The sequence below is a fragment of the Marmota monax genome, unplaced genomic scaffold, assembly GCF_021218885.2.
Source record: "Marmota monax isolate L192 unplaced genomic scaffold, Marmota_monax_Labrador192_F-V1.1 WCK01_AAM20220418_F8-fsc00391, whole genome shotgun sequence".
Classification (NCBI taxonomy): domain Eukaryota; kingdom Metazoa; phylum Chordata; class Mammalia; order Rodentia; family Sciuridae; genus Marmota; species Marmota monax.
The window spans coordinates 182614-206548 of NW_026694470.1; the positions used below are offsets into that span (position 1 = coordinate 182614).

General features: G+C 36.0%; 1 non-coding gene and 1 pseudogene across 1 annotated transcript; both read right to left on the reverse strand.

The window, feature by feature from the left end:
- Positions 1-6941: 6941 nt before the first annotated feature.
- Positions 6942-7075, reverse strand: LOC124075528 (small nucleolar RNA SNORA72). Its single transcript, XR_006846089.1, has one exon. It is a non-coding gene; the product is annotated as a small nucleolar RNA SNORA72 (small nucleolar RNA).
- Positions 7076-12255: 5180 nt separating this feature from the next.
- On the reverse strand, positions 12256-12329 carry LOC124075527 (U2 spliceosomal RNA; annotated as a pseudogene).
- Between the last annotated feature and the right edge of the window lie 11606 nt (positions 12330-23935).

The following is a 23935-nucleotide window of genomic DNA, read 5'->3' on the forward strand; positions in this document are numbered from 1 at the left end:
TACAGAGGAACTAGTAAAAAATGAGTTCTACAACTCTTTGATAGTCTACATCCACCTTGAGACTTTAAAAGGGTAAATCAAGAAAATTTGTGTCAATCTAAGATGAATTTTTGCCCCTGTGCTCAAGTGGAGGGATGGTATGGCAGGTGTTCCCTCATTCATTTCAAGACTAGAGAATCTTTTTTTCAACAAAACTGTTTGGAAGAGCAAAGTTTCTCAACAATTGAGTGACATCATGACATGATGTCACAGACAACTAAAGTACATGTGAAAGTAATCTGTGTTGGGGATAGGGAAAGGGGGAGTGGGGAGTTGCATTTTGAATAGACTCCCACCATAAGAGGAGCAGTGAAATATTTCCATGGACTAGAGATAGTGTAACATGTAGAGTGAATGGATGAGTTCTTTGTCTCCTAAATTTGAGGAATGAAATCTATGGATACAAGGATGAGAGCATATTAACAGGATTTACAGAAAGAAATAAGAGCTCCTGAAGAGGGAGTGTCCCTAAGGAGAGATGTCCACAGGTGTCTGTTGTCTAGGGGTTTTTATGTTCTTTATCTGTCCCTATAGACTGGTGGTGACTATGTTAATGGGGGATGCTAGCATGGACCAATTAAACTCTCTAAGTTCTGAGTTTAATAAGCCAGTCAGAAGTTTATAATATCCCTTATTTATATAATTAAGAGAACAGGTCTAAAGTTGGGCACAGTGGCACACACCTATAATCCTAGCGGCTCTGGAAGCTAAGATGGGAGGAGAGCAAGTTCAAAGCCAGCCTCAGAAAAAATGAGGTGCTAAGGAACACAGTGAGACTCTGTCTCTAAATAAAATACAAAATAGGGCTGGGGATGTGGCTCAGTGGTTGAGTGCCCCTGTGTTGAATTCCCAGTAAGAATGGATCTAATCTTGTGGTTTGGCATATCTGTGAAGGCAAGGAAGTGCTTCAGGAGTTGATTTGGTGGACAGTCTTTGCTAGGGGTAGGCATGGGGTAACTAAGGAAAAGCTACTGTAGTTGAAGCTGTTAGGAACAGTAATAGGTGCTAAGGAACCATTGCAGATGAAGCTCTTGGGGGCACCAAGTAACAGAATGTTCTACACACCATCTCTTTCTAGAATGGCATGTTATTCTCCTCCCCTCCTTCCCTTCCGCAAGGCCTTATCCTATCTGCCTATGGGAGGTCTACCTTTCTGCCTCATTAGCTCAATAGATTGCATGCAAAGAAATCAGGTGTGACATTGTCTTAGATCATATTTGTAGTTTTTTTACGGAAGGTAATGATGGTGCACTCCGAACTTTTTTGGAGGGAACTAAGTGACCTCTGGGAAAGAAGGCAGTGGTGACATTCTTTGAGTGACCTACAGGAACACCCCCATGAGGAAAGTCATGATATTGAAAGATTTTACCTTGTGGTAAGATTTCCCTGTCCCTGATCATTTTTCCTTTTTTAACAATTCCTAGAGGGATCAGAAACCTTTGTAAGTATGTGGGTGTGAGGGAAACAGCAGAAAAGATGAGCAAGAAAGAATGTAGTTTTTCTCTTTTCATGGCCCTGCTTCAGCTGGGAATAAGGGAGTTCATTTAAGACAAAACAAGTTCGGTATGTGATTATTACACAGAGTTTTACTTTCTGATTGGAAGATGGAGACTGTCTCTTATAGTGATGGTAATATTGTCAAAATAGAATATGATCACATCTGTAGACAGCCTGTTCATTCCCTTACTTATTGCTTCCCAGAATAAATTGATGATGTTGGAGATGGTTCATTACATGGGACTCGGGGGGCCGAAGGTGGAGCAGTACTTACCATCCATGCCCTCCTGGAGTCTCTGAACTGTAAAATGTTATGATACACAAACACAGGAAGTGATGAAGTGGAGAGCCAGCACTGGCAGTGAAGAGCTGAGACTTTGTTCCTGGAGCATAAAACATACACAACTTTCTTTGCATTTCTCCATCCCATCAGTTCCTGCTTTATTCTCACCTGGGGTACTAAAATAATCTTGAAGTTGGTGTCCTTTCCCCAGGACATCTACTGTCTCTCAATCTCTTTCGCATACTGCTCCAAATGATATTTATAAAACTGAATTTTGTTCATATCAATTCTCTTATTAAAATCTCTCACTGGTTCTTTACAACCCATGGGATTAAATCCAATCATGAAGATAAATACATCCTTCTAGATCTGTTATCTTCCTCCCTTTTTGGTTTCCATTTCATATGATCTAGATAGTCTAATAAGTCATTGGATATTTAGAGACTATTTCAAACTCATAATAAAAGTGACAAAAGAGCTTCCAAAGTACACCTTTCCAAAGTTTTAGAATTTTTTGTGTATCAGTCAAATGAATTTTTATTACTAGGTACACTGTGCTGTGAATTCTTGAAGATAAAAGTTATGTTGTATCCTATTCCCTGCTATATATCTAAGCACAAATGCATATTTTACAGAAAGAAAAAGAGAAAGCGAGCTCATTAATGTAAAACTACATTAATAGTGCTTATAGAACAACTTAGAAGGCTCCCAGAAAGTGCATTTTTAGTTAAATAAAACTTCAGAGAAAAACGCTTTGTTTGAACCCCTACTGCAAGGAATGCTTTCCAGACACCTTGTTGCTTATTTCTTCAAGTATGGCCCACCAGTCATAATTGAATTTTTCTTAGTTGAATACTTGAACAGTCCTTTTAGTCCCCATTCTATATAAAGTTTTTTTGAGTTTGATGTGAATTGAGCTGAAAAAAATAACAAAAAGGATATGATTATGATTTTATTTAAAAAATAAATGCTCATGATTACCGTAGTTTCCCATGATTTACTTCTGTTTGTTGAAGTCCAAATTCTGGTGGATATCAATAAGTATAATGTAAAATATACATTATAAGTAATTTGTACTCACTGGTTTAGTTGCATTTTTAGAGAGACAGTTAAGGAAGTAAATGTCCCATTAGCAGTTCTCAATCGGCTGTTAACTTGCTTATGTGATGATAGAAAAATGAAGAAAAAAATACTGAGGACTTTATGTAAACATGTGCATACTAAAATTAATGTATTAAATTAACTTAAACTCCCTTTGCACCTAAAATAATAAACACAAACAGGAATTCTTTTATTTTTTTAGTTCCTGGTACATTACAGGCACTGTAGAAATATTTCTTAATTTAAGCCCCTTACAAATCTTTAACATTGGCATTGATTCCTTTTGGATATAAGAAAACTGCAGTTTGAAATCAGAGATTCCCAAAAGTTCTCATCACAGTGCTCTTGGTCATCCTTATTCTTTTTATGACTGTTAGATCAAAATAAATGCCCAAGTTTCAGTTATTAAATGGAGATAGAGCCAAACAACTCAAGTGTTGATAGGTCGCCAGTGAAGACAAAGATGAAACCAAACTACAGTTTCTTCGATAGTTATCACAACAAACTGTATAAACTGATGCATCAAGGATAATAACTCAACAAGTAATGCTCATTCAAGGAGTCGATTTATTTTGGGAGGAAATGGACATATTGATAGATTCCTCCACTTTGAACTGCTTGCAGAACTTGCCTGGACTATGTATTACTTATATGCATTGTGATCTATCTGTTGATGCAGCGAATTATGGTAATGCTGGTGTATCTTTGCTGATGTGTCACCAGTGATGCAATTTTTCCTAAGGAGCCGTCAATTGGCTTGGTGTCCTGGCATTTCTGTATCCTCCTCCCTTCTACTAGTGATGGTCTAATTTTGGGGGCCAACAGAGTTGAGGCAAAGAACCTCACTCCCCCACCGGCACCAAGGCCAAATTTGGGGGCCAACAGATGTGAGGCAAAGAACCTCACCCCCCCACTGGTGCATAGGCCTATCCACAAGTATGGCTATATGCTGGACTGGTAGTCAGTGACGGGTATGATCCAATTGCAGTGGTATCAACCTAAGACAGGAGGCTGACGCCTAGAGGTCAGTTCATCCCATGACGGGTAAGAACCATATGTTGAATTGGACAAACCTAACAGGCATGGTCCCTAGCCACATTGCTTGTTGCTTAATTAAACAGAAGGGGGGAGATGCTAAGAGCCACAGCCAAGTAATATGATGAATGACATTTTTGGTTGAAAGGTGACGCCAGCAAGCCATTGAGATGATATGATTATGTTAAGATCTGCATTCATATGGATATTGGACTCCTGCTGTCCACCTCGGCCTGCTACAGGACTCCTGGAGAGTTCCCATTGGTTGGGGAAGTGCAGTAGGAGGGAATTCAGAGGAGGGACTTCCTGAGGGGGTCCAGGAGAATGCTGCGTGGGTCAGTCGGCAATCTTCCCGGGAGCTTACGGGGCATTGGCGGCAGTTTCAAAAATAAAGTTTGTTCCTGCTTGAGTGGCTCATGATTTTGTGCCCAGCCAGACTGTGGCAATTGGACACAGTCATTTCATTGCCTGTTCTATAGTGATCTTCACATAGTACTTTTTTTCTTAAACTTTTTTTATTTACCACATACACAGCTTCAGGAAAAATACATCATAGGAAGAAAGAGTGTGGGATCTAATGTAAAACTGAGTAGACTAAAGCTAGTCATTGTCCTGATTCTGGCAGTTTTCGAGTATGACTGTTTTCTTTGAGAAATAAAAGTACCCTGGGGTTCTCATCTGCAGAACCTCAATGTTATGAGTCAGGCTATAAAGTCAATGACCAAACAGACTTGATTTTACCCTGAGACTCCATGTCATGTAAGAAATGCTTCTTCTTTGGGAACATCCTTCCTCTGTACACCCATCAACAGTTGCTTAGCATAGCATGTTTGGCAACACAAAATGGCAATTCTTTATTATTATTATTATTTTTTAGTTGTTGATGGACATTTATTATTTATTTATTTATATGCAGTGCTGAGAATCAAACCTAGTACCTCACGCACGCTAGGCAAGTGCTCTACCACTGAGCCAAGACTCCAGCCCCCAACTGGCAATTATTATACAATGTAAAATTGTTGTCTTTTTGGTTCCCATTTTTCTTGGACAATGTACCCCAACTGTACCCTAACAGCATAGAATATTAATGTTTGTCTAGATGTTTGTAACCATTCTTTGACTTGTACTCAACTAGGATAGTTTTGATCCACTCTCCTTCTGCTTATAATTTTAGACCTCATGATTTTTGTTTATGGTTTTAAATCATAGCAACAGCCACTTAAGATCAATATACTGACATGCATTAAAAGGTGTGCTCTAACCCTTCAAGGGTGTCATATGGTGGAGACTTGCAGCCTGCTCCTTGGCCCGCCAGCTGGTGAATGTGGACCACCAGCTGGTGAAAAAAGATGGTTCCAACTCAGGCTTCAAGACTGAGCTGGTGATTTATTGCAATCTTGCCATAACATCAACACTCTTTTAACTGTGTAGCAAAGTAACTTGTTTAAGACCACATTGGCAGAAAGTATAAATCTGCAATTTGAATTCAATTATCTGTGACCCCAAAACAGTTTTGGGCTACTGAAATTTCCTGGGGACTTACTGAGAGATAAGAAGTCTCCAGGATCACTGGATATCCCTAGCTTATTATGATATTAGCATTTTCAGCTAATAAACAGCCTTAAATTTTGCCTAGGTGATCCTCTAGTTACTCAAATCTTTATTAACTACTGTGGGGTCTATGAGGAAATATTTTTAAAATCCTCTATTTTCCAGCAGTTTATGTTTTCTAGTTGGGAAAAGAGCATGGATTTTCAAAATTTAACTGAAGTAAACTACTAGAATCCATAAGTGGAAGGTCCTTGTGTTCCTTTTGTAGAAGCATTTTCTAAATTATAATTTTGCTTGCAGGAAAGTGATGTTTATGCCTGCAATAAAATGTGTATATTTAATTAAAAATGCTGGACTTTAAGGAAACAACCACTTTAATTTCTCTGGTTATTATTTGAATTTCAGTGGTTATAGTTATTTAAAGAAAAATTCCCATGTTCTGTTTTTGTTAATGCTTATATATATTTTTACTAGCTTATTCATTTTAATCATTTTAATATTACTTGCTTTTTTCAAAAATTGAAAATGAAACAACTGAAGATAAAGTCCTTTGTATTTCAAATAAAATTGCTTTAGTAAGTTTGCAATAATAACGTTGGTATAATAATGGAAAATCCCATGAGGTCCAGAATATTGTCAACCCACTGCCAATCTGCTGCTGTATAATTTGCTTATATTCAAACTGTTTTTCAAGTTGTTATAGTAAAATATGGTCATGAATTTAGAAGATTTCTTAAAAAGTTTCCCTGCATCACCCAATGAAAGATATAATATTTCCTTTATAATGTAATGAATATCAGTACTGAGCAAATTTTCTAGAACATATATTTAAAGTTAAATTAGTTCATCTAAGTGGAATAAAGATGACTCCCTTACAAATTGATTCTTTGTAATATTTAGGTGTGAATTACACAGTGCAAGATTTGAGAGGGGGGAGCTCAAATGACCATCACAGAACCTTTAGGATTCATTTTCATTTCAAATGCTGAGAATTGTAATTTCAATATTTATCAACATGGAAAGCAAATCTCACTATTGTACCAAGTTCTACAGCTTACTTTTAAGAATCAAGACTGAAATAAATTGCATAGCTTAAGCGAAGTCTCAAACTGTCTTTTGTAACTGTTTCTATGGATTTTAATGAATTTTTTTGTCATTTATATGCTGTTTATTAAAGAATCTGTAATAATAATACATATATTTTTTTCTGGAAAATAAAAACAGTAATTTTACAATACATTTAATGGCAACTGGTAGTAACAAAATTTCTGTATTTTCTTTACATGTTCTTTTAGACAAGTCTGCAACTTAGTATTGATTATTTGCAAGTTACCCCACTAGCTGTACTATCATTTTTCAAAAGGTAGATCAAGATAATGTAGAATCATAGTCATAATATGATCATACAAAATGATCAGATTGTAAATCAGATTGGGTTTATCACCAGCACTTATAAAACCAGACCCAGGGAAAGAACTAGGTCTGGGGATACCATGCATGGTCTTAATATAGCGAATGTTTAGCCTGCCCTGATTATTACAAAAATCAGAACAGCGAGAATATTCGCAGTATTTTTTTTAATCCAAGAAAAATTTTGTAGTCATTAGCTGCAGTACTTACATACATTAAAAAAAAACAAACAAATAAATTCTTTCAGGAGAATACCATTGGATCAGTGAGTTAGTTGATAAGCAATGGTAGCTGCTTATGAAAGAAAGGCATTTTAAAAATATTTGGCTTTATTTAAGCTGAGTGGCACTTTAAGCCAGAAAAATAAGATACAAGAGGAGTTAATTTTAAGTATTAAGTATTAAGGTCATGGAAAGAGTATAAATTTCAATTTGTCTGCAGAAGTGTACTGAGAGAGTTGAATAGTAGCTATTAATGTGGAAGCACAAGTTGGCCCAAGTTTCATCATTTATATTTCATAAGAAATCCACTGCAACCATATTCATAATTCTGATTTGACTCCTTGGGATTGGCTGTTTCATAGGAGTCAACGTTGGCTTTCTTATCTCTTCTTGGTTTCTATATTCTTTGGGATTTGTGTTCCTCATTGCCAGCACAGGATTTTTCTTTCCTTTCCTTTTTCTTTGGGTTCTGATGGCGGTGCCTTCCACGAGCATAGTTAGAATAGGCAACTAATGGTCTTTTCTACATACACTAAAAAATAACATTTATCCAGCATCTGTGATGGTTTGGATGTGAGGTGTTTTCCAAGAAAGCTCATGTTAGACAATGTAGGAATTGTCAGAGGTGAAATGATTAGATTATAAGAATTGAATCAGTATATTAATATACTTCATGGGTTAATAATTTAAATGGAATTCGGTGTGCTAACTCTAGACAGAGTGTTGCTGAAGGAAGTATACACTGGAGGGATGCCGGGGATTATAACTTGCAACTGCCTTCTTACCTATTCACTGTCTGCTTCCTGGTTTCCATGAGCTGGGAATCTTTCCTCCAACACAACCTTCATCCAAGATATAATGCCTTACTTTGGTCCCACAGCAATGGAGCCAACTGATCATGGACTGAACCTATGAAACCTTGACCCCAAAATAAAATTTTCCTGCTCTAAATAATTCTTGTCAGGTATTTTGGTCATACTGATGAAAAGCTAACACAGCATCTAATAATCTGTTATTCAAGATGACCAATATAACCTGGTACAGTATGACACAAAGTCACTGGGGCATATAAGAACAGAAAAGTATTTCAGGATAGTAAAACAAGGAGAGACGCTAGAATATAACCATTCTTATAAAGAACATTCTTATTTGTACTAACCTAGATTGGTTATGGGCATTTACAATTGTTAATTGATGGCTACATTGGCTAACTGTATCATCTAATTTTATGCCATCCAAAAGTAATAACGATCTCAGGATATGTCTTTTATCATGTCATTGCTAAGTGATTTTTCTATTTGTTTTTCCATTCAAGTAATTATTCTCTTAACTAGAGAATCTTTTTTTAAAAAAGTAAAATAAAATTGGGGACAATTATAAGGTAGTAGAAAGTTTTCAATAAAGATTGGGTATGCCTGAGATTTAGTTTGTATCTGCTTTAGTGTATTAGTTTGCTGGGGATTCCATAATAAAGTACTTTAGATTGGAGAGTTTAAACAAAAGAAAGTTTTCACAATTCTGGAGGTTAGAAGTTTAAGATCAAGGTGTTCACAGGGTTAGTTTTTGGATAGCTCTTTCCTTAATTTGTAGGTGGGTGTTTTCCCTCCATGTATTCACTCTGTCCTAATTTTATCTTCTTGTAAAGACATCATGATATTGGATGAGGGACTACTCTCATGATTTAATGATCCTAGTTAGCTAATTTTAACTTAATTACCTTTCTAATAAGCCTACCTCCAAATATCATCATTCTGAGGTAGTTGGGGGTTAGCACTTCCACATGTGAATTTATGGAGGATAGGTTCTATAGCCCTTAACAATTAGCTTTGGTGATTTTGTTTTGTTTTATTGGTGGATTATTCTTATACAAAATAATGGGAAGTATTGATACATTCTTATATCCACATAAAATTATTGGGTTAATTTCATTGCCCGTCAATTCCCCTTTCCCTTCTCTCCTCTGTTTCCCAGTCCCCATCTTTTACTATACTGGTTAGTCTCCCTTCTTTATTCATGAACGTCTTTTTTTTTTCCTTTTTTTTTTTTTCTGTTGTCTACATGTGAGATAAAACACATGCCCTTTACCTTCTGAATCTGGCTTATTTTACTTGACATAATATTCTCCAGTTCAGTCCATTTTCCTGAAAATTATATAATTTTGTGCTTCTTTATGACTGGGTGTTGCTGTTGAGATATTCTACGCCCCCCTTCCCCCGAAAAATAAAACATCATGTGGTAGGCAATGTTGGAATGTTCAGAAGTGAGATGATTAGATTATGAGAGCTGTAACCACATCACTGGATTAGTCTATTTCACAGATTCATAATCTGAATGCACTACTAGGCTGTGGGGTGTGACTAAAGGAAGTACTCTTGGGATATGCCCTTGGACTATATTTTGTTCCCTTTTTTTTGTTGTTGTTGTTCTGTTTCTTCACTGCCATGAAATCAGTAGCCTCTTCTACCATGCTCTTCCTGCATGATGTTCTGTCTCATCTCAGGTTGAGAGCAATGGAGTTGGCCAACCAAGGAAAGATCCCCAAATTAACTTTTCCTCCTCTAAGTTGTTTTTCCAGGTATTTTGGTCAAAACATTGAAAAGCTGACCAACACACTATGTAAATCTCCATTTCATTCATATATATATATATATATATATATATATATATATATATATATATATGAATAAACAAAATGGTATATATATATTTTGTTTATTCATTTTGTTTATTCATTTTTTTTGTTGATGGACACCTAAGTTGGTATCATAACTTGGCTATTGTCAATTGCACTGTCATAAACATGGGTATGTATGTATCACTATAGTGTTCTGACTTCAGTGCTTTTGAATAAATACCTAGGAATGATATAGCTGGGAAAAGTGCCAATTCCATACTTAGTATTTTGAGAACCTCCACACTGATTTCCACTGTGACTGTACTAATTTACAATCCATTTTGTGACTTTCTAGACTTCAGTAAGAAGTTTTTAGTTTTATTCTCTACAAAAAATCTGGGTGTTTAGCATTCATATGGTCTCACATCCTTGAGGAATGTGATGATTATATCAGCCTTGTTTCCCATTGTATGAAAAAAAAAAAAAACCTGTTGGAAAAAATTGGATTTTGAACATATTCAATATGTTGACTTCTGGTGATCACAATAATGGTAATAAAAAGTGAGATTTTCAAATGCCTTCTGAGTCAATAAAGATTTTAATTACATATATATGCATATATATTAATCAAAATGATATGAAAATTTAAAATTTAGAGCTGATATTTAATGTGTACATGTCCATGTGTAATGCACTTGACTATTTGTGTTAAACTGTCACATCTTTAATATTTCACATTTGTGGATTGTCATAAATTTTGTGAAATTAGAAGGGAAAGCATTACATCTGTTCAGTTTTATGAAATCTAAAAATAAAATACAATGATGGTGTAATATCTAAAATCGCACATTTAATGAGAAGCAAAGCTCAGACTCATAGTTGAAGTTCTTCAGATATTAAACCCTGCTCTTTACAAACTATATGATATTCCTTCTTTGAGAATACTAGAAGAAAATTTTGAACAAACATTTTCATTTAAGCCCTTGCCAAGTTTATATAGAATCTTCTTTGATTTAAATACCCCTACAATGATTTATGTTAAATTTAATCTCTGTGGTGAGGTATCAAGCATGGAAGAGTAATCTGTGGTATTTAAAGATGGGAGATTTGGGAGGTAATTAGGGTTAAATGAGGTCAACAGATTTGACCAGTAGCCCAATGGCACTGCAGTTTTGTAAGAAGAGGATTCTTGAACTAGGATGCTCTGTTTTTTTGTGTGATGCCTTGGCTATCTGCAGAGTCCTTACCATGCAAGAAAGACCTTCCCAATGCAGCCACCTAGGCTTGAACTTTCCGGTCTTTAGAATTGTGAGTTGAATAAAATTTGATTCTCCATAAGTTATTCTACAATATTCAGTTAGAGCAACAACAACAACAACAAACAAATAAACAAAACCAGCCTACAAAAGAGCCTTTACTAAAGAGGAAAAGGAATTTAAATTTTAAGAGAATAAAACAAGATGCTAAATTGGTAGACATAGAAAGAGATGACATTCACTAGAGCAAATAAACACTGAGTAAACACAGAATTCTGTTACTGTCGTTAAAGGGTTAAAAATATTTCTCAGTGCTGAGACTGAGGCTGTTGCTCAGTGGTAAAGGGCTCTCCTGGTGTGTGTGAGGCACTGGGTTCGATTCTCAGCACCACATATAAATAAATAAAAGCTTATCAACAATTAAAAATAAAACAAAGTAGCCAATACTCTTTAAAAATATTTCTCAAAAGAAATTAAGTGCAGAAAATTAGAAAAAAAGAAAAAAAAATGAATGAGAGGAGATAAATTCAATTTATGGAACTATAAGTGAAATTTTTATTAACCTGAATTACAATATAAATGCAAATACTAAATCAACATATCCAGTTAGCTAGAGATTTGCTGCAGGTGGAAAAAGAAATCCATCTGACAAGTCCATACTAAACCTTATGCCTGTTACTTAGCATATAGACAAAATTATTCCAAAATATCATTAAACTTTCTCCATCTGCAAATCTATTTATCACATTTTGTTTTTATATATTCTATGAAAAAAGTTCCTCAAAGAAATACCATAATCACTCCATTTCTTATGTTCTTAGTGTATTATTCACTGAAATACACCAAGATTAAGTCTAAGCATAGAATAATTAGTTTTCATGCATTATCAAATTATTAACTACATTCCTGACTTCTGGCTAGTGTCAAGTCCTTTCTTCTACTAACAATGTGGATACTTCAAGTAGTTGGACGTTATTATTACTTAAATATTAGGTGTCCCCAAAAAGCACATGTATGAGACAATGCAAGAAAGTTTTGAGGTGAAATGATTTGTGTCATGAGAGCCTAAATCCTTAAATAGGGATTAATTGGATGGTAACTGGGCAGGTAGGGGTGGCTGGAGGAGGTGTGTTCCTGGGGGCATGCCTTTGGCGTATACATTTTATCATTGTTGAGCACACACCCCTCTTACCCTTTCTCTCTCCCTTTCTCTCCCCAACTCCCTCCTTCCCCGCTCCTCTCCCTTCCTAGTTGTTTTCCCAGCTGTTTTCTGATAAGAACAGATACTACACTTGATCTTAGCCAAAAGGCCGAGAAGCGATTCCCCAGCTGTTTTCTTCCATCACTCTCTTCTGCCTCACCTCAGGTCCCAGAGAATGGAGTCAGGTATCTATGTTCTAGGGCCTCTGACCCCATGAGCCCCCCTTCTTCCTCTGTATGTTCTTGTTAGGTCTTTTGATCACAACAGTGAAAAAACTGGCTAAAACAGTTATACTGGTGCCAGTGGCTATATTTGCTTCAGTAAAAGATTTCCTTCTTTATTTTAAAGTAAGCTCTCAGATAAGGGATAGGCAGTGATTGTAGTCTTTATCAATATTAAACAATTAAAAAAAATTAAGACTTTTTTCTAAATTAGTTTGGATAAAGATTTTAAACTCTCAAGACATCCACAAAATTCTAAAACATTTGATCAATCTGATTTTCCTGCTTTCTCTCATCTCTGCCACTTCCAAATACACACATAATGGAGTGTTTCTGCATTTTATCATTTTTTAGTAAACACTGGAAGGAAGGCAGTGTAGTACAGGCAATGAGTGTACAGCATGTTGGCTTTGAAGAGTTCGAGGGTCCTATTCTGTCATTTTCATCACCATTTGTCTAGCCAAGGTGTGAATGCACACTATCCCAACATAGTGTGAATGATGGAGAGTTATAGGAGAAGGAAATTGTGTGATAGGTTAAGCAATGGGCATATCCCATAGTATAGAAAAGAAAAGTTTCTGAAAAAATATTAATGACAATTTGGAACAGAATATACACCAGCAAAGAATCACACTCAAAATAGTTAAGGCAGATAGGCTCTTAGTGACATCAGAGGAACAGGTAAGCAGGCTGACTAGTCAGGGAGGCAGGATGAGAGAAAAGCAAGTGTGAGCAGATTCCTGGGCTCCCATGCTTCTTTGCATCCCTATTTTACTCTCTCCATCCATGTCAAGGCCACCTCCCATGATTCAGATTTCTTCCTTGCTTCTCCTACTTACATATTTGTCAGTTACTTGCCCCATTCTCTTAGCAATCGCATTCTTTGACACTAGTAATTAGATCAGTTAATTTACTAAGCAACACCAGTGGTTGAAGCTAACTCACTGCCTCTTCCTGACAGAGTGCATTTGTAACACACCCCACATGTGCACACTCACATTTCACCTATGTATGTACAGGACCACGGTGCATTTGTCTGGAGCAGGCAGGCAGGCAGGCAGGAAGTGAAATACTTTAGGAAAAAAGGTTTGCTCTTCTCCAGTGAATGCCCATCTTCTGCTAATGGGTACTGAGAGGTATTTGTCTCATCCCAGTGATTCAGCTGTGACTGGAGAGAAAGAGATTGATAAAGGAGGGAAGGAAATGCCATGGGGAAATGCAGCAGATAGGGCTCAAACTTTGGGGGCCAAGTAGAGTTTCTGCAGGCTTATTGATTTTCTTTTTGAAATACTATTTGAAAGGCTTCTCTCAAAGTTCATGAGTGAGGACATTTTTAAGCAAGACTGTGGCAAAGACATGTTTATGGTTGACACTGTGTCATTTCCCAGTTTATGGTACCCATTTGGGGAATATGTTTATACCCTTCTTAGTGCTGGCATTTACCAAGCAAAGATGCCACTTGGAAAGGGTGATTTATTTTTTGCACCATTATATTTTGAAAGACTTTCAGGTTACAAGAACCCTTTGAAGTTAAAGCCCGTGATGTTAAGATTAATAACAGTAATTATAGGGCTCTGTAATAGTAGAAAAATCTGTTTCTTGCCTTTGAGATTGAATATGAAAGGTTCCAGGTCCAAGGGAGTAATAAAAGCTTTTTCTTTCTGCAAGGACAGCCAGGAACAGGAAGAAGTTTCTTCCTGGAAAATACACAGGGGTGTTGAATGTTCAAGTTTTTCTGAAGATAAGGTGATCCTCTGTAACCTGGCCCCAGGGACTACTTTAGGTCATAATCACTTTTGTTTGATCTTTTTTGTTTTGCTTTGTTTATAATGTCAATGCTCACCTGGGAAATTAGGATTGTTTTGACCCTTTCTCCCTTGCTGCATACTTCAAAGTGTGCTCTGATTTAAAATGTTCTTCCTAGTAGCTGTGGAGAAAATTGTCCCCCTAAAAAACCCTTTAAGTTCTTGTGATAATGAGAAATGGCCAAATTAAATACTATTCTAATGATTTTCTCCCATTCACTAAACTTTTTAGGAAGCCCTTTGAGAGGAAGGAGAGGAAAAAGTATATGATAAATGAGGTGGAAAAATTAGTGGGAAGTAAGTGATAATGAATGAACAAGGGGTGAAGGGGAAAATATAAGCAAAAAGGTGAAGAATAGCTTGGAAAAATAAAGAGGTGGAAATTGTGTAAGAAATAAAGAAATGAAGAGAGAAAAAAAGCAAGACACAGACAGGAAGAAGAAGTGAAAGAGGAGGTGGGCAATTCTTTTCTCTTTTTTTTCACAGTCTTCACACAAAAGAAGAACTGAAATTCAAGCTCAAATATAGAATCTGAGCATTGCATCACCCACAATCTCTAACAGGAAAAGATATATTTGGAAATGTACAAACAGAAAGTTTGTGCTTGATAGTATTCCTCAGACTGCATAAGAAAAACAATAATGCCAAGTCTCAAGTGTAGAAAGACATGGGGAAGCCTGAACCTGGGAAGTCACACAGGGCACACAATGACTTGGGAATACTTTGTCCTCTCCTTAGGGGACTCTGGAATCCCTCATGGGCATGTACCTCATCTGGAGAACTTTTGTATCTACATACTCTTTCCCTTGTCCTTGTAAGTCTATCTTTAATCTTTCCATTCTTTCTTTTTATAAAAAATTCTTCTCCGTTTTTTTCCTTCTTAAAAAATCTATGATAGATCGAATTATGTTTTCCAATTCCTCACCCCTCTCCCCCCACCCCATATCCACACCCTTTTCCATGTAATGTTTAAATTCTTCCCACTAGTTGCAAGATGTGCCCACTTCTACCCATTGACTTTGGGCTTGGTCATGACGAGGATGTCAACAGATATGATGCAAGTGGTTTAGAAATGCTTCTTGGGCCTACGCTCTTGTGCTTCTGCTGATGCCATGAGAGGAATGTGTCTCAATTATTTTCCAAGGTCTCAATAAATGAAAAACATTTAGACTAGATATAAAGAAGACAGGTAGAATGGAGTGAAACCCAGAAGAATTCAGCAACCAAGGTCAGCAAAAATATTCTAGTCAAACCACAGCTGCATGAACAGAAAATAATTGCTCATTATTTCAGGTAGTAAAATTTTGGGAAAGTTGTTGCAATATAGTATTTTTTAAAAATGCTGTTTTGACCCAGTTTTAAGATTCTGGCTATAGGCAAGTCAGTTCCCCTTCTTGAACAGTTAATGAAGTCCACGTCCTACCCATTTCCTTTAATGGACTTTCACATGCATCCCCTCTAATCACTGTGGGATCAGGCACTTGATAACTAGGACCATCCCAGAGCTCACAGAAATTATTCCAATTAGTCAATCCACCAAAGCTTGAAAACCTAACTGTACATTACTTGCCTTAGATAAGTGGTTTCCCCAAAGCTCCAGCTTACAGTTCCCCTGTGCTCTTTTATCTATCCAAATATCTGTGTGCTGTGGCCCACCATCAAACAGTTCTTTAAATCTTAAAAAACAGTTGTTATGAAATATTATTGAAGCAATATATGCCTGAAATAGCCACTCACTTTAAAACACTTAGGATAAAACCACACTTCTCAGCATCATTGGATAGTATAGCAAATCACTATGCCCTTTTCTGCCCTTGATCTCACACACCTTTCCTATCATGTTGTTTGATGTGTGAAGTGATAACAATGTTTGGTTGAATTAAATAAAAGGAAGTTTGAAATAATCATAGAACTTTATAGATATTGGGAGAGACAGAAAAGCAATTTAATTCCTTTCAACTAATAACATAAACCCATTACTTCCCTTTCTTTCTTCTAACTGTTCTTTCTATGGTATTAGGTAAAGAAAGACCACAGAGTTTGAGAATATGACTTTATTTCACCTATTCTTTCATAAGTTACAGTACTATTGGCATGACACTCATTTTGAGTTCCTGTTTTCTAATGAAGTAATCATGAAAAGTCTTTATAAAAGCAAGGAATATACAATTGATATTTAGAGATGTGAATTAATAAGACAATGCTTTTAAGAGTTTCATCAATTTCAAAATAGTTCATTAACTATTTACAATTATGATTAGTATGTTAGTCATAAAGTTGTAAATGTGAGTGCTTCATAAACTAGAGCTTCTATCTTACAATAAGAAATTTCCAACTAATTGAAGCACCCATCTAGTAACAAATGTCAAACAGCCTAATATGTTTGCCATAAACCCAGGAAGATCTGACAACTGAAGAGGTTTTTTGTCAGGAAAAATTCTCCGTCCACTTGCTATCTCATAATTTCATATGACCTTATGTTGAGTCTCTGAAGAAAGACAAAAGTGAAATATGAAATTTGGAAGAACTTGGATGGAGTATCTTGGTTGAAATTTTGATTTCCCCTATCACTATTTGATGGCTCAGAATTACATCATTCATGCATGTGAAGGCATTCAGCTTAAATTTTTCTTTCTTTCTTTCCTTCTTTCTTTCTTTCTTTTTTTAAGGTACACATGTCTTCTATGTATTCAGAACTCAAAGAAAGAATAGTCACATACTTCAGTGGAATAGTTTGGCAGGAAAGTAAATGCAATTTGTACTGAGATATTCTATGCTTTGAATTCTGGTTATGCTATTTGCTACTTTTACTACTGTAGGAAATTCACATAACTTCTTTGAATATAATTTTTCTCATTTATAAATTAGGATATTAATTTCAACATCAAGGAATTATTGAAGTTAGTAAGGGTCACAGAGAAAAATATTGAATCCATCTTCTGACACATAGTAAGTGCTTAGATCTTTATAGTATCTAAAAAGGCAATGATAAAGGAGAGCAACAAATAGAGAAGATGAAATTAAAAAGAGAAGGATTAGTGTTGTTACATCATCTCTCTGATAACTCAACAAGAATGGAAAATTATCTGTCTCTTATTAATTCTTTAACCACTTGATTATTCAACATTTTTGATACCAATCATGTCCTTGGCAGTGTGGAAGTCACTGATGCAGTTACAAAGATATATGACATCTATGAGGCCATTAATAACATCTCCTTCCAGGAAGAGATGAGGCACTATTACACATAACTATAAGTCAAAATTTCCCAACAAGCTCACCATCAGAAATCTATTTACATGAGACCCAGGGGTCTATTTTCAAGTTAGTTTAAATACATGCACAGAGGACTCCTCATTCACCCTTGAAAATTCACAAATTGAGGCTTCTCTGAGTGCTTCCTGTGCAATTGGTAGGGAACAAGGATCCATTGTTCTAAGCGAATTTTCCTCTTCGATGACTTGTGAGACTACTGTTGCACACAACACCTTTTGCAAAATGCTTCTAAAATGAAGGTAGAAAGTGATAAGCAACATAAGGAAAGATCATTCATAGGATGTTGATGTGGGAGAAATTACATCTTTTCCAGGGAAGAGACTGGAAGGATTACGGACAAAAGAGCCACTTTAGAGTGAGACTTAAAACATGATTAGGGACTGCAGAAGTAGAAACTGCATAGAGAAATTACTAAATTAAAAGGAGACATGAAGTTTATAAAATCTACACATAAATGGATTTATGTGCCAAGTAAGGGTAAAATGAAGTGATTTCTGAAATGATCAACTCAAAATGTTTTTAATTCTGAAAATCACGAGTTTATTCCATCAGCTCTGAAAAACTGCTGACGATTTTGAGCAGGAAAGACCATTGACCTGAATTATGTTTGGGAAGATCAATCCAGCAGTTGTATATAGAACATATTAGAAAAAGAGAAAAGTAGCAGGTATACAACTTGCAAAGAATCATGAATAAGTACAATGATCATCCCTTCTTTTCCACCAACTGAGATGCCATTCAAATTCCTCCTCCTGCTCTCCCAAGAAAGAGAAGGCCTTCATTATAGACCTGGAAGAAGGATGGGCCTGAGTTTATTTACCTGACCTTCAGAGGAATTCAGTCTAGAATTTACTATATGTCTCATAGTGAAGACATTGACTGTTATAACTTTTCTCTCCAAAAATTACTGGCATAATAAAAAATATTGATAAAGTTTATCAAGACATATAAAGGATATTTTCATGTTATTTTGAAACAAATCACATATGCAAATTAAGGATATTTATGGAATGAGAAGAACATTAGCAATATGAAGTATGCTTCTTAGTTTCTGGGAGAACCCATTTCCTTTTGTAAAATAATGGTGAAAATTATATACACCTTCATAATTATAGTTATTTTCTATTGAGTGCATTTCAAGCATTAGGACTTATTCATGGTGCCTAATATTTATTATTGCATTCGAATTTTAAAATACCAATGAGGCTAAAGTTTCACATGAGGTTAAGCTGAGATTGGGATGTGTTACAAAAAAGCACTCTTGACACGGTCTCAGCAAACTATAGAATAATTGCAGAATAGGACTCAGTTGTTGCCTAGAAGAACAAAGCACTTATTCTGAGCTTTTTAGTATTAAATAATACTAGATTCTCCAGTAAGGAATTTACCCCACTGCTTAGGCTCAAAGTCTAAGAAAGTCTTCCTTTTCCTTTTAAAAAATGTTTTTCTGAGCTAATATCTTGCAAGAAGCATTATTATCTTTCAACACTGAATCTGCCTGTTACACCAATGTGACATTTGTTTACCAACTTCAGTATGCATCCATCATGAAAATAAGATTGGAATCAACCAAAGTGCCCATTTACAGGAGAATGGATGAAAAAAAATGGTCTATACACACATACACAAACACAAACACACACACATACACACACATACACACACATACACATTGTGGAATATATTTATATTGAAGAATATGATCCTGCCATTTTAAATAACGAATGGATAGTCATTATGTTTAGTATAATAAAGCAGATACAGGAAGACAGATACCACATGTTCTCACTCATTTGAGCAAACTAAAAAGTCAGTCATTCAGAAGGTGGAGTGGAAAGGTGGACACAAAGATTCGAAGGGCAGGGAAAGTAGAACAGGAAGAGGTTAGATAAATGGCACCAAACCAGTTGGACTGGTGGAATTAGTTTTGATTTTCTATACCACACTAATGTAACTATTGTCTATATAAATTTATGGAATAGTTAAAAAAAACTAGAAAAGCAATACATTTATCAACACATGGAAATGATTAATATTTGAGGAGATGAAAGTGCCTAGTACTCTAATTTAATCATTACACATTGTGCACATATATCAAATTTTATATCATACTCCATAAATATGTACAAATATTATGTCTCAATAAAAGTAAATTTAAAATACCATAAGTTTTTTTTACATGGTAATTGGTTCCAGAAATATCCAGTCCTCAGACCCCCCATCAGCAGCTCAAAAATCAGTTTCTTTGAGTTCTTAGTCAGGAGAGGGGAAGAAATTCCCATTATTCTTTAAACCATATTAAACAGAAGGTCAGACATTTGAAACCTTTTGGATATTAATTTTGAAGAACAGAGAATGAAAGTAATTGTCCTATTCCCTTCTGGAAAGCCTTGATTCAGCACTTACTATGTGCTAGAAATTGCAATAAGGTGTGGCCCATGGAAATGGGGAAATTGATGGCTTTCTGACTCTGATTAAGGAAAACCATTGCATAGTTATGGGTCAGTGGTCGTCTAGACAAACATTGTCATTTTACATAGCAAAAGGTAGAAGGGCAGAGAAAGCCATGGGCTTATCAAAATCACAAGAGAAATTAGTGGTGGAAATGAAATGATTACACTAGTCAACCAGCATTCAGACCTGTACTCTGATCTCCTAAACTCAGGATATAGATTAGCAGATCCCTCAAATCCTTTGACTTTGCTTCTGTTGTTTGAAAGCCACTGCCCTTCTTGCCTGTGCTAATTAAATTCTCCTCTACTTTCATGATTTCAATGCCATGCCCCTTATGAGTCTGTTGCATTCCCTGCTCTCCTTAGGTGCATGGAGGTTCTAAGGAAGCCATTTGCTGGATCACAATATTTTTTCTTTTCTTTCTTTTCCTTTTTTTGGTACTGAGGATTGAACCCTGGGACACTTTACCACTGAGCCACATCCCCAACTCTTGATGGAAAAGTGAGACAGAGTTTCACCAAGTTGCTTAGGACCTTGCTAATTTGCTGAGGCTGGACCTGGAACTTGCAATCCTCCTGCCTTAGCATCCCAAGTCACTGGGTTTACGGGCATGCACCTCCACACCCAGCTTGATCATAGCATTTTACCACCACCTTCACCTAACTAGGTCACTCACTTCAGATCTCACTGTTCCTGGGCTGATTGCAGATAATGCTGCCTCATTTTTGTTTTCAAAGTGAGAAAACATATTACATAACATGTAACTACCTCACATTTGTCTCCCATAACAATGCAATCTGTTACTTCCCAGTTTTCTGTGGTTATAGTCAAATACTTTCCACATCTCTTCCAATTTAACGTTAAAAAGAAAAAAAATATCCATGATACAGAATTTCACTTACGACTGAACTACTTGTCTTGGTATTAATGTATATTTCTCCTTGTCCTTGGGAAGGTGGCATGTAAACTTGCTAGCTTTACTAGAATCATCTTTCTTTTTGTTTAGCTGAATCTGTTATTCAGGTCTGTTCAGTAGTCAGGATATAATAGAGACATGTGTCTGGCTTTTGACTGATTTTCTTTTTCTTTTCTTTTCTTTTTTTTTTTTTTTTTGGAAGATATTTCAGGATGGTATTGTTTTTCTATTTACTTTCTACTCAATTTAGTTATCTTGCCTATCAGGCTACAAGGGCAATAGTTATTTGAGCCCATCTTTTTGGCTTCATTCAAATATGTGCAAAGTACCAGGAAATATAATATCTAGGATGAACACAGAGATAATAGATGTATTCTCTGCATTCAAGTCATATGGCAAAGATAGACAAATAAATCAACGAGAACTCTGCAATATAATACATCATATGATGAAATTAAAGACAATTTATAGTGAGACTGAGGAGAGATAACAGGTCCTTTAGTCCTTCTAGAGGAGGAGAATAAAAGCCTTCACAAAGGAATATGTGCTTTAGTTGAGTGTTGATGGAAAAGTGAGAAAAGGGGAATGTTATGCCATTTTTTCAACTTGGGGAATTGAAAAGTAAATAAAACATTGTCATTCTCAAAATCACAGTGTCAAGATTATGAAAGATAGATTACAAAGAACACACAGAACTCACCCCTACAGAGTTGGACATACTCTGTGAAATTTTTAAGCACCAAAATACCACTTGGGATTTCAGTGTATCAAATTTTTCTCTTTTAAGATTGTAGGATAAGAATAAAAATTTGTTACATTTTAAGTATTTCATTCAATATAAAAACCTTAAAAGAGGTTATAGAAGCCAGTTATGTCTATTACTGGCTTTTGTTTTATTGATAGAAAGGAATCGTTGAAGATATTTGAGAAAGACACTTATTATATTGATGAAGGAATATTTAATGAAATTATTCTGGCAGGAATATTAGGATACAATTTCATAACAGAAACAATTTGCAGGAAGTGATAATAGTTTTTAGGTGAGATGAACCAAGACTAACATAATTTCAACAAAATTAAAGGTCAAAGCCTAAATCAAAGAGAATTTAAATAGCAGATCAGGAATGCCAATTGAATGAAAATACTAAGTATGAGTGAAAATATTGGCATTCTTTCCTGCTGCTTAACATTTTTTTGTGAGTGAATTGGAACTTACAGTTAGGATGTAAGCAAGAATATGAAATGTAAATATGCCTACTCTGTGGCCTAATTTATTAAACCGAAAAAAATCAAATTTATAAATCAAAGTTCTGGAATTTGGGAAAGAAATCTTTCACATTACAGCATTTTAAAGTCTTTCTTATCAAATATAATGTTAATAGAATTCTACTTAAAGAGGATACCCTGAAATGGAATGAAATAAAACATAAGATTATAAGGTATTAAAGGGAAAGATTTTATTTTGGTGTACTTCTCTTTAGACATTATTTTAGTCAGCTTTTATGTCAGTGTTACCAAAAGACCTGAAAAGAATAATGTATTGGAGGAAAATTTTATTTTGGCTCATAGTTTTAGAGATCTAGTCTATGGTGAATAGCTCTGGGCTAAGGTGAGGCAGAATCTCAGGGAAGAAGTATGTGGCAGAGGTAAGCATCTCCGGGCATGGCAGAGAGGGCAGTATACTCACAAACGATAAAAAATAAACCCCAAAGGCACACCCCCAGTTACCTACAATTATCTACTTCCTGTAACTACACCCTACCTGCCTACCATTACTGCCCAGTTAATTCATATCAGTGGATTAATCCACTAATTAGGTAACAACTCTCATAACATAATCATTTATCTTATGAAAATTCTTTCTTAGCCTCACACAAGAGCTTTTGGGGGACACCATGTCTAAGTCATAATAGACATGAAGAAGTAAAGAAGACATAAGCCAGGAATAGGCTGAATCGGCACTTGAACAGGTCTATATGAAAAATCTTAATAACAATATTAGTGAGTGTAGTGCTGAAAGAATGGAGATTTCCCATGATGGTGAAAGAAGCAGGGGCCAGTTAATGTACCTGGAAACAGTCACTGAACAGGTGGGCAGCATACTGCCAAAATGTATATCTGACGTGAAGCTCAGGCCAAATTAAAAGTTGGATTCAGATATCTGGCCTCTGACAGGAGTTTATTTTCTTCATCAAATAGAGAAGGAGTGATTTTTAGCTTTACCAACCACCAGGCTCTCTCCTAACTTCCCCCAGGCTATTGTTACTGACCTGCTTATTTAAATTTCTATCCACTAGCCTACCTAAAGAGCTGTTAGAACAAGAGTGCTCTCATAGCAACTGAGTGAGGAGGGAGGGCATCCCCGTAGAAGGTGTAGCTTTGCCCCAGTGAAGGATGATTTGAAACAATGAGAGAGCAAGAGGGAGAGAGCAAGGGTACAAGAGGTAAGTAAAGGGAACTGGCACCAAAGGGAAATAAAAATTCTGTCTTCCAAAGAGTGTTGATTGTGACCATGTATACATTATGTCGGTTTGAGGTGGCACAAAAGAACAACCAATCAAGCGACGACAGACAAGCAGTGATAACCACCTGTCAATCAGCGGAATCTCCTGACTAATCCTAGAAGGATGTGGAGTTCAGCAAGATCCCCTGACCAACCTCAGGAGGACAAGGACCCCTGAAAACCTCCCTTTCCTGTCCCAAGTCCTCCCTTCCTGCCCTAAGCCCAATGAAATTCCAATCCAGGCTGTGACTCCCCCCCCTGGACCTGCTCTGTTGGACTGGAGGGTGTTGCCCTGGAGGGAATCTCAATAAAGCCTCATTCAGCAGCTTTTAATCTGTCTCCTTTTGGTCACCAGTGCCTAACTTTACAATATAAAATGCATATCCATTTTTCTTTTTTTTAATATTTATTTTTTACTTGGACACAATACCTTTATTTTGTTTACTTATTTTTATGCAGTGCTAAGAATTGAACCCAGGGCCTTGCACATGCTAGGCTAGTGCATTCCCACTGAGCCACAACCCCAGCCCCGCATACCATTTTTCAATAACT